The sequence below is a fragment of the Solanum dulcamara genome, chromosome 4, assembly GCF_947179165.1.
Source record: "Solanum dulcamara chromosome 4, daSolDulc1.2, whole genome shotgun sequence".
Classification (NCBI taxonomy): domain Eukaryota; kingdom Viridiplantae; phylum Streptophyta; class Magnoliopsida; order Solanales; family Solanaceae; genus Solanum; species Solanum dulcamara.
The window spans coordinates 30,176,944-30,187,040 of NC_077240.1; the positions used below are offsets into that span (position 1 = coordinate 30,176,944).

The 10,097-nt window shown below is 34.0% G+C and overlaps 1 long non-coding RNA gene across 1 annotated transcript; it reads left to right on the forward strand.

The window, feature by feature from the left end:
• The first annotated feature begins 7,358 nt into the window (after positions 1–7,358).
• LOC129884939 (uncharacterized) lies at positions 7,359–9,583 on the forward strand. The gene is made up of 3 exons (XR_008766006.1): positions 7,359–7,548; positions 8,063–8,267; positions 9,282–9,583. It is a non-coding gene; the product is annotated as an uncharacterized LOC129884939 (long non-coding RNA).
• The last annotated feature ends 514 nt before the right edge of the window (positions 9,584–10,097 follow it).

Consider the following 10,097-nt stretch of genomic DNA (forward strand, 5'->3'; position numbering starts at 1 on the left):
AGTTTTATTTAATTTTATTTTTATAAAATGACAAATATTTCCAAAATTGAATTTACTGCTCTTGATATTTCTGGAAAAGACTACTCCTCATGGGCACTAGATGCCGAAATTCATCTTGAATCGATGGGTCTGGCAGACACCATCAAAGATGATAACCAGGCATCTAGTCAAGACCGTGCAAAAGCTATGATTTTCCTCCGCTACCATCTTGACGAGGGTCTTAAATTACAATATCTTACATTAAAAGATCCCTTGAAATTGTGGAAAAATTTAAAAGAAAGGTATGACCACCTGAAGTTGGTCATGCTTCCACAAGCACGTCATGACTGGTTAAATCTGAGACTAATGGACTTTAAAAATATAACTGAATATAATTTTGCTTTATTTCGAATTATAGCTCAGTTAACTTTATGCGGAGATGAAATCACGGAACAAGATAAACTTGAAAAAACATACTCCACATTTCCACCCGCGAATATGCTCCTGCAGCAGCAATATCGCGAAAAAGGCTTTACAAAATATTCTGAATTATTATCTCACTTACTTATTGTTGAACGCCATAATGAATTGTTAATGAAAAATCATGATAGTCGGCCCGTTGGTTCTTTGACACTCCCTGAAGTGAATTAGGCAAATTCAAACCAACGAGGAAGAGGTCATGGCCCCAGTCGTGGTCGTGGTCGTGGTCGTAGTCAAAGAAGAAATTTTAATCATGATGCTCGGTTGACACCGAGAAATAACCAGCAATATAAAAAGCAGGGTAAAAAGCCAGAAGCTTTACCGAAGAATAATTCAGAAACAATATGTCATAGATGTGGGGCACTGGTCCCGAATTTGTCGGTCGTCAAAACGTCTGGTTCAGCTATATCAGGCATCGTTAAAAAGGGCAGAAAATAATCCAGAGACAAATTTTATCTCTGAGGACAATATTGAGCCCATGCATCTGGATGTAGCTGATTTCTTTAATTTTCCAGTAGTAAATATGAATGTTGATAAGCCAGATAATATTTAAACAATTCTCTTTGTTGTTGTATGTATTAAATATTATATTTGTATTTTTCTAGATCCATGTAATAAAATAAAATTTTGTATGATAAATTATGTATTAATTATAATATTTACTTTCTTTCTTTGTGAAGAAAATATGGAAATGCGTTAAATCTTGTTTGGATCAATGATAAATCACGAGGATATTTGTGTAATTGATAGTGGAACAACCCATGCTATATTTAAAGACGAGAAATATTTTTCCAATTTACTTAGAAGAAAAGCTAATTTTACTACAATTTCTGGTAATTCAAAAATGATAGAAGGCTCCGGAAGAGCTACTATAATTCTGCCTAAGGGAACAAAAATTGTTATAGAAGATGCACTATTTTCTTCTAAATCCCCAAGAAACTTGTTAAGTTTTAAAGATATCCCCAGAAATGAATATCATGTTGAGACATTAAATGAAATAAATATTGAATATCTTGGTATAACCAAGAATGTCTCAGGCCAGAAATATATTTTGGAAAAATTACCAACTTTGTCATCTGGCCTATATTATGCAAAAATTAGTGCAATTGAAGCACATATGATCGTAAACCAGAAGTTTACTGATCCAAATACATTTGTGCTATGGCATGATCGAATAGGTCATCCTGGATCAATAATGATGAGACGAATTCTTGAAAATTCAATTGGACATCCGTTAAAGAACCAGAAGATTCTTACAAATGATGAATTTTCATGTGCTGCTTGTTATCAAGGCAAATTAATTGCCAGACCATCGACCCTGAAGGTTGGCATCAAATCTCCTGTTTTTTTAGAGCGTATACATGGAGATATATGTGGACCTATTCATCCACCTAGTGGATTGTTTAGATATTTTATGGTCCTAATAGATACATCATCTAGATGGTCTCATGTGTGCTTATTATCATCTCGCAACCTGGCGTTTGCAAAGTTGTTAGCACAAATAATAAGATTAAGGGCGCAATTCTCAGATTATCCAATTAACGCCATTCGCCTTGATAATGCTGGAGAATTTACATCCCAAGCTTTTAATGATTATTGCTTATCAATTGGGATAAAAATTGAACATCCTGTTTCTCATGTTCATACTCAAAATGGCCTTGCAGAGTCATTTATAAAGCGCCTACAATTGATAGCAAGACCTTTACTAATGAAAACAAAATTGCCAATTACTGTTTGGGGTCATGCTATCTTACATGCAGCAGCACTTGTACGTCTCAGACCGACACATTATAATAAATATTCTCCGTCACAATTAGTATTTGGTCATGAACCAAATATAGTCCATTTAAGAATTTTTGGTTGTGCGGTATACGTGCCTGTAACACCACCACAACGTACAAAAATGGGCCCTCAACGAAGGTTGGGCATATATGTTGGGTTTGACTCACCCTCCATAATTCGATACCTTGAACCGTTGACTGGAGATTTATTCACTGCTCGATTTGCAGATTGTCGGTTTGATGAAACAATTTTCCCGCCATTAGGGGGAGAGAAAAAGGAACCTGAAAAAGAAAAAGAAATTGCGTGGAAAGTTTCATCACTATCACATTTTGATCCACGCACCCGCACATGTGAGCAGGATGTCCAGAAGATCATCCACTTACAGAAAATAGCAAATCAAATGCCAGATGCATTTACTGATTTGAAACGGATAACTAAGTCACATATCCCTGCAGTGAATGTACCTATCCGAATTGATGTCCCAAAAGGACCATCTACAAGTATCATAGCTTCTGAATCCCAAACACGCTAGAAGCGTGGTAGACCGTTGGGTTCAAAGGATAAAAATCCTAGAAAAAGAAGCGTAAGAAATAATAAAGATGATACTACACACGAACTTCCTGAAGAAGGTCAAGGTTTGAGTAATCCTGATATTCCTGAAGAAATCAGTGAACCCGAGACTCAAGTGAATGAAGAACTTTCAATAAGTTCTACCGGTGATGAGATAAATTTAGATCGATTAAAAATTACGGTGGATAATGTTTTTGCATATAATGTTGCAATTAACCTCATGCAAGATAGTGAAAGTCTTGAACCTAAATCCGTCGAAGATTGTCGACGTAGATGTGATTGGCCAGAATGGCAAAAGACAATTCAATCAGAATTAGACTCACTTGCTAAACGTGGGTTTTTGGACCTGTAGTCCAAACCCCTGAAGGTGTAAAACCAGTTGGTTATAAATGGGTCTTTATTAAAAAATGAAATGAGTGAAATGAAATTGTAAGATATAAGGCACGCCTTGTTGCACAAGAATTCTCTCAAAGACCCGGAGTCAACTATGAAGAAACATATTCACCGGTTATGGATGGAATAACATTTCGATATCTCATCAGTTTAGCTGTACATAAAAATCTTGAAATACACCTAATGAATGTGGTTACAGCTTACCTTTATGGTTCACTTGATAATGAAATTTACATGAAAATCCCAAAAGGATTAAAATTGCCTGAAGCATGTAAAAAATCTCGGGAAGTATACTCAATAAAACTCCAAAGATCATTATATGGTCTGAAACAATCAGAGCGTATGTGGTATAATCGCCTAAGTGAGTATTTAATAAATGAAGGTTATATTAATGATGTTATTTGTCCATGTGTTTTTATTAAGAAAACGGAATCAGAGTTTGTTATACTCGCCGTTTATGTTGATGACATAAATCTCATTGGAACCCCTGAAGAGGTCCAAAACGCAATTGAATATCTAAAGAAAGAATTTGAAATGAAAGACCTTGGAAAGACAAAACTTTGTCTAGGTCTGCAAATTGAACATTTAGCAGGCGGAGTTTTTGTCCATCAATCTGCCTACACTGAGAAAATCTTAAAAAGATTTTACATGGACAAAGCACATCCATTAAGTACTCCAATGGTTGTTCGATCACTTGAAGTGGAAAAAGATCAATTTCGACCTCCAGAAGAGGATGAATAAATTCTTGGTCCTGAAGTACCATATCTCAGTGCTATTGGTGCACTTATGTATCTTGCTAACGCAACTAGACCTGACATAACATTTTCTGTTAATTTGCTAGCAAGGTATAGTTCATCCTCAACGCGAAGGCATTGGAACGGTATCAAACATATTTTGCGATACGTGAAGGGTACTATTGATATAGGTTTGTTTTATACTAACAAAGGTTGCGCAGACCTTATTGGTTATGCAGATGCAGGATATTTATCAGACCCACATAAAGCTCGATCTCAGACAGGTTATCTGTTTACACACGGAGGGACTTCTATATCATGGCGATCTACAAAATAGTCCATTGTTGCTACTTCTTCAAATCATGCTGAAATAATAGCAATTCATGAAGCAAGTAGAGAATGTGTGTGGTTGAGATCGATGATACAGTTCATCAAAGAAAGATGTGGTCTAGAAAATAATGTTAAAATACCCACAATTATATTCGAAGACAATGCCGCGTGCATAGCTCAATTGAAAGGTGGCTTCATAAAAGGAGACAGAACGAAACACATTTCACCAAAATTATTCTTCACACATGATCTTCAGAAGAATGGTGAAATTAATGTACAACAAGTTCGTTCAAGTGATAATCTTGCAGATTTATTTACAAAGGCATTACCAACATCAACTTTTGAGAAGCTAAGGCATAAGGTTGGAATGCGCCGTCTCCAAAATATCAAATGAAGCTTTCATCAGGGGGAGTAAATACGCGCTGCACTCTTTTTTCCTTAACCAAGGTTTTGTCCCACTGGGTTTTCCTGGTAAGGTTTTTAATGAGGCAGCATTCAAGGCGTATTACGAGTTATGTGTACTCTTTTTCCTTTGCTAGATTTTTTTTCCCAATGAGTTTTTACTAGTAAGGTTTCAACGAGGCTCAACATCTATGAGTCTTCAGGATATTTATTCTTTCATTATGATTTTGTTTTACGTGGACACCCAAGGGGGAGTGTTAGCAGCCAAGTAGTGGCCATCCACTTATCCACTTAATATTATCTTAAATTTAAATAATTGTATGGGGCCCACTTCAAGTGGGCAAGTTTCCCACATCTTACTTTTTCTTCTCTATAAATTGCTAAACTTTTAGCAATTAAATGACACAGAATAATAAACGAAAAAATACATACACTGTCTTCCCTTTTGCTCTCTTTTATGTTCCTTACTCTTTCCGTCTAATTAATTATTAAGGTAGTATATTTATAACAATAATAAGTTAAGTAAAAAGAGTGAGCCCGAGGTCCGATACTGATAGCTAGCAGCATCATCCAATAAGTTTGATCTTATTAATGCTAGACATAATACATAAATATGATTCTTAATTTGGCTTCAACTAGCAATTTTGATCTCTGACTTTACTAATGCACAAGTAAGCACTTTAACTATCCAAAACTTAAACAAATAGACACATTCGTTCATGTGACATCCTACATGACAATTTTGTGTCCTACATGACATCCTACGCGTATTGTGTCATGTAGGACATGTGTTTCTACTTGTTCAATTTTATACAAATTTAAATGTCTACTTGTGCACATTCAAAATTAAATGACATAAACATAAAATGAGGTCAAATTAAAGAGTATATTTATGTATTATGCGTTAATATTAATTAGAGCAATGAACAACGAGAAAATAACGGGGTAATAAACTCGATGTCCTACACCAATTAAAGAAAGAAGACTATTTATAAACACTAGGGAGAAACTTTCGTGGATCTCACTCTCATAAAGTCCATTAACTACACATTTACTCTGGCTATGTACGAATGTTAGAGATTTGGGGTCTTCCGCGATGGCTAGTGGAGATCTCGAACTCTTACACGACGATTTGACCCCTGAACTTATCTCAACCGTATTTCGTTCGGTCATAGTCTGGTGTTCCGTCCTGAACTTCCGAAACTAGGCCGACCTCTGCTAATATGACACCGGCCCTGGCTGTGTCGACTTCGGATCTTTCATGGATAAGACTACTCTTATGGATCACTTCTGAGGATTAGCATTTGGTGTTATGAGATAATTTTGACATATTCATATCACTTCTGATTTGCCCTTATATCCAATTCGATATGCAACTATGAAGTCGAGCTTTCTAGCTTCTTGTTTTTATTTTTTTCTCTAAGGCAATACTATTATTGTTTTTGATATTTTTTGGTGTTTATTACTGTTTATAATAATCTATAATGTTGTTTAGGTGTTTTGCTCCTTTTTAGTAGATTTTGCACTATTTAGGTGTTACTTGTTATATTTTCTTTATTGTCTCCTTCTTTATACTTGCTATATTTTCTTTATTATCTCCTTCTTTATACTTGGATTTGCTGTCAATAATGGCGAAATCAGAATTTTTATTAAAGGGGTTAAAATATAAAAAAGTAAACATATGAACTATTCAAAGGGGATTGTATATACATAAAAATAATTTTAACAATGAATAAATAATGTAATTTTCAATTGAATGGGGTTCAAATGAACCACTGGCCCTAAAGCGGCTTTGCCCCAGGCTGTCGAGAGTTTTATGAAAACAATCTTTCTACCTCCACGAAATAGTGGTAAGATCAATGTATATTCTACTTTTTCTAGACCTCATTTATAAAATATCACTGAATATGTTGTTATTATTGTTACGTTATTGTTGTTATATGTAAGGCAATACTAAATTTGAATTCTTACAATTATTTTGTACATATGCTTGTTCATTTGTCCCACCGTTGTTAAGATTACGAAGATGACATTTGGTCCTCCTTTTTAATTTTTGAGGTTTCATTTAGGCATAATATATAAATATAATTCTTAACTTGATTTTATTTGGCAATTATAACCTCTAATTTGAACACATATTTATTTTTAATTGGACATTTTCATTATTAATTAATACACATAAGTAGTTAACATTAAAGCTTTAGTTGATATTTTTTTAATTAAATTTCTTTTTTTTTTAATTATGAAATAGACCCCAATTTTATCATTTTTAGAAATATAAATATTTTTTCATATCATACTTAAATTGCCAGTGATTTTTTTCCAGATATTTCATCAATTTGTAAAATATCGGAGAATTTTTCTTTTTTACTCAAGCACTTAACATGATATTCAATTTTTTTTTGCATATTTGAGATTCAATTTAGGCAATATATGATTAGCACAATTTAAATTAATTTCTTTTTTTAATTTTTTTTTAGATCAGACGATTTTTTAATTTTCTTTAGATCTGAATTTTTTTTAATTTTGTTTAGATCGGATGATGCGCTGCGTGACACTAACATGGCGCTGATGTGGAGGCGAGTGTAAAATACCTCCCTTCATGTGAATGATTATATAGGTTTTAAAATGTGTTTATTATACTTTAAAATAATTCAGAAAGTAATAAGACTCATGTATAGTTAAAAATGTGTCACACCAATTTTGATTACAGTTGAGAGGTAATTGTGTATTATCCCAAAAAAATGAAAAATAAACTCCCGCTGTTTGGAGAAAAGATTTGCCCCTATTTTAAAAACCCTTTGATTCTGTAATTTTGTATATTCTGGTCGTCCACGGCTACCATTTAATCTCGCCGGCGGTGAAGTAGTATTGCCAGGTTTCTTCTGCTCTCTTTCTCCTTATTGTTCTTTATGTTTGTTCTCCCTGCAACTCAATGTTGTACAGTAAAAACTGAGAAATTATTGAGTATTTTAACCAAATCACATCATTTCTATTTCACTTGAATTTCTTTGATATCTTGTTTCACTAGTGCCTTTATTTTATTCGTCAATTTGATGTCGTAGGAGCTTATTCTTTTCTGAAGCATTTCCCTATTCTTTGGATTTATTTGATGATACAAGTGTAAATAGTAGAAAGAGACATTAAAGAAATGGGGAAATTGATAACGATTCTTGAATTCTGCTGAATTCTTTGGTGTAAGATAGTTCTTTTGTTAAAGAAGAAAAGCAAAGGGAATGTACTCATTATTTCTTTATTCTTTTGTAATGCATATTGTTAACTGGTGTTTGTTCCCTAGTGGATTGTTTTCCTTTTTGTCCAATAAACCTCTAGACCAGATCTACCTTGGAATTTGTCCTTCTTCTCTGATAATTTTACCCTCTTTTCACCAGAATTAACCATGGTTCCCAACATGCAAAACTCGAAAAGGCCCAGACTTGAAGATCCAGCAGAAATTGCAAGCTCAAGCACAAACCCTCCTAACAAAAATGAAGTGCAAAGTCCAACAACTCCAGATCAAACAGTTGGGGTCTCAGGCAGGAATCAATGTGTTGATTGAATTCATAAAGTCCCTTTGTTCTGCTCAGGGAAATCATGGTAGTAAAAACCGTATTGAAAACAAATAATGAAACAACAATAATAAATTCTTAAATAAAAGACAGAATCAGAACAGAAAAATTAAAAATAAGAACTGGAATCTTTCCTCCCTCCCAGAATAGAACCATTTACTCACCAGAATAGCGGTACAACAAATTATGGTGACTGCGAACCACTCGAAGGTAGTATATCACACGAGTTTTTAAGAAGTGCAGAAAAGAAGAAAAAGATCTGTCTATCAGAAATTTTCGTAAGGAACATTCTGAGGATCAACAGATATATATAGCTTGTTTGCAGCTTTTAAGAAAAAGTATCTGTTGGAAAAATGTTTGCTTGTTGAAAAAAAGGTTTATAACTTTTTGAACAAGTTTGCAACCTTTCAGAAAAATTTCGTTGGAAAAATGGAGGAAAATATTTTAAATTAATCCGGAAAAGGTCAGGATTTTCAATTAATTAATTAATTAATTAAATAATATTAATTAATTAAAAAATTAAAGGAAATTTGGTCCAAAAAAATTATTGACCAAATTCGAAGCCGTAGCCGAGCGAGCGACAAAGATGGCGCGAGGGAAATCCTCTTCTTGACCCTTTATCAACATGAAGGAGTGCTTCTACTTTTAAGTAGGAGACTTTTTCTTTCCACCATCTATGTGGGACAAATGCTTATTTCATAAAACAAGAGAGAACAAATCATTTTTCCCTCCACTTCTTTTCCCTCCATTTCCCATTCAACCTATCAATTAAACCCAACAAATCATCACAACCTATTCACTGAAGCAATCATTAGTCGTTGTCCTGTACTATTAAAAACCCGTTACAGTTCATGGGGTATTTCTCCCTCAAAATTCATGGTAGTGTCAAATTGTCAATTGACTAACCACATCGTCACTTAAAGCAATAGAACGACACAAAGCAAGGGATTCATTATCTGTTCAAGTCCATGGATCATGTTGCTTCTTTTTTTTCTTCCTATTTTAGACACATTATCTAACTTTTGCACTCTTCATTCTGCAGCGTATTTAGCTCAGCGAAGACAGACGGAGCAATAATGATACAAGGATTCTGTGTTACCATGGATTGCTGACTTCACATATTAGTTTGTGTAGCAGATCCTTCTTTTACTTTTCCCCCTGGTCAATTGTTGTAGTAGTCACTAGTGTAGCAGTTTTTAGTTGTTGTAGGAGTAACAGCTGTAGTTGACAGTTTCTTTGTTTCCCATTATTTTGTCGTTGTACTAAGGTGATGATGTTCACCGGTAATGCCATTCTAACATAGATGCTTTAACCTTTCTAGTAGTGACGAATACTATTTTTCCTTTCCCAAGTGTGTATTCTTGAATTGCCATTCCAACAAAAGTCTGCCTACAATAAGGATGTGTTGGTACAACCAACAAGGATTGTGGTGGAGATAAAAGAAAATCACAAATACAAGATCAAAACACAATGATTGCCTTCCTAGTTTATTAATTAATTAGTGGTAGGTAGGGCTGTACAGGGTAAATCGATAAACTGCACCAAACAGACAAATCGAACCAAACCGGAAAAAAAACCCGACTAGTGGTTTGGTTTGACTTGGTTTGGTGTTTGGAAAAAAAACCCGACCATTATAGGGTTGGTTTGGTTTTAACTAAAAAAAATCAAACCGAACCTAAACCGACCCGATTATAGATATATTACTTTTAAATTATGTTATACATAAAAATATTTATTAAAATGTAATTTATAAATATTTTTTAAAATTTTTTCATAATTTTTGTTTTCTTTCTTACATTTAGATTTGGACTTGAGAAGCCCATCTAAATAATATACAAAAAAAGTTCATCTTATAAAG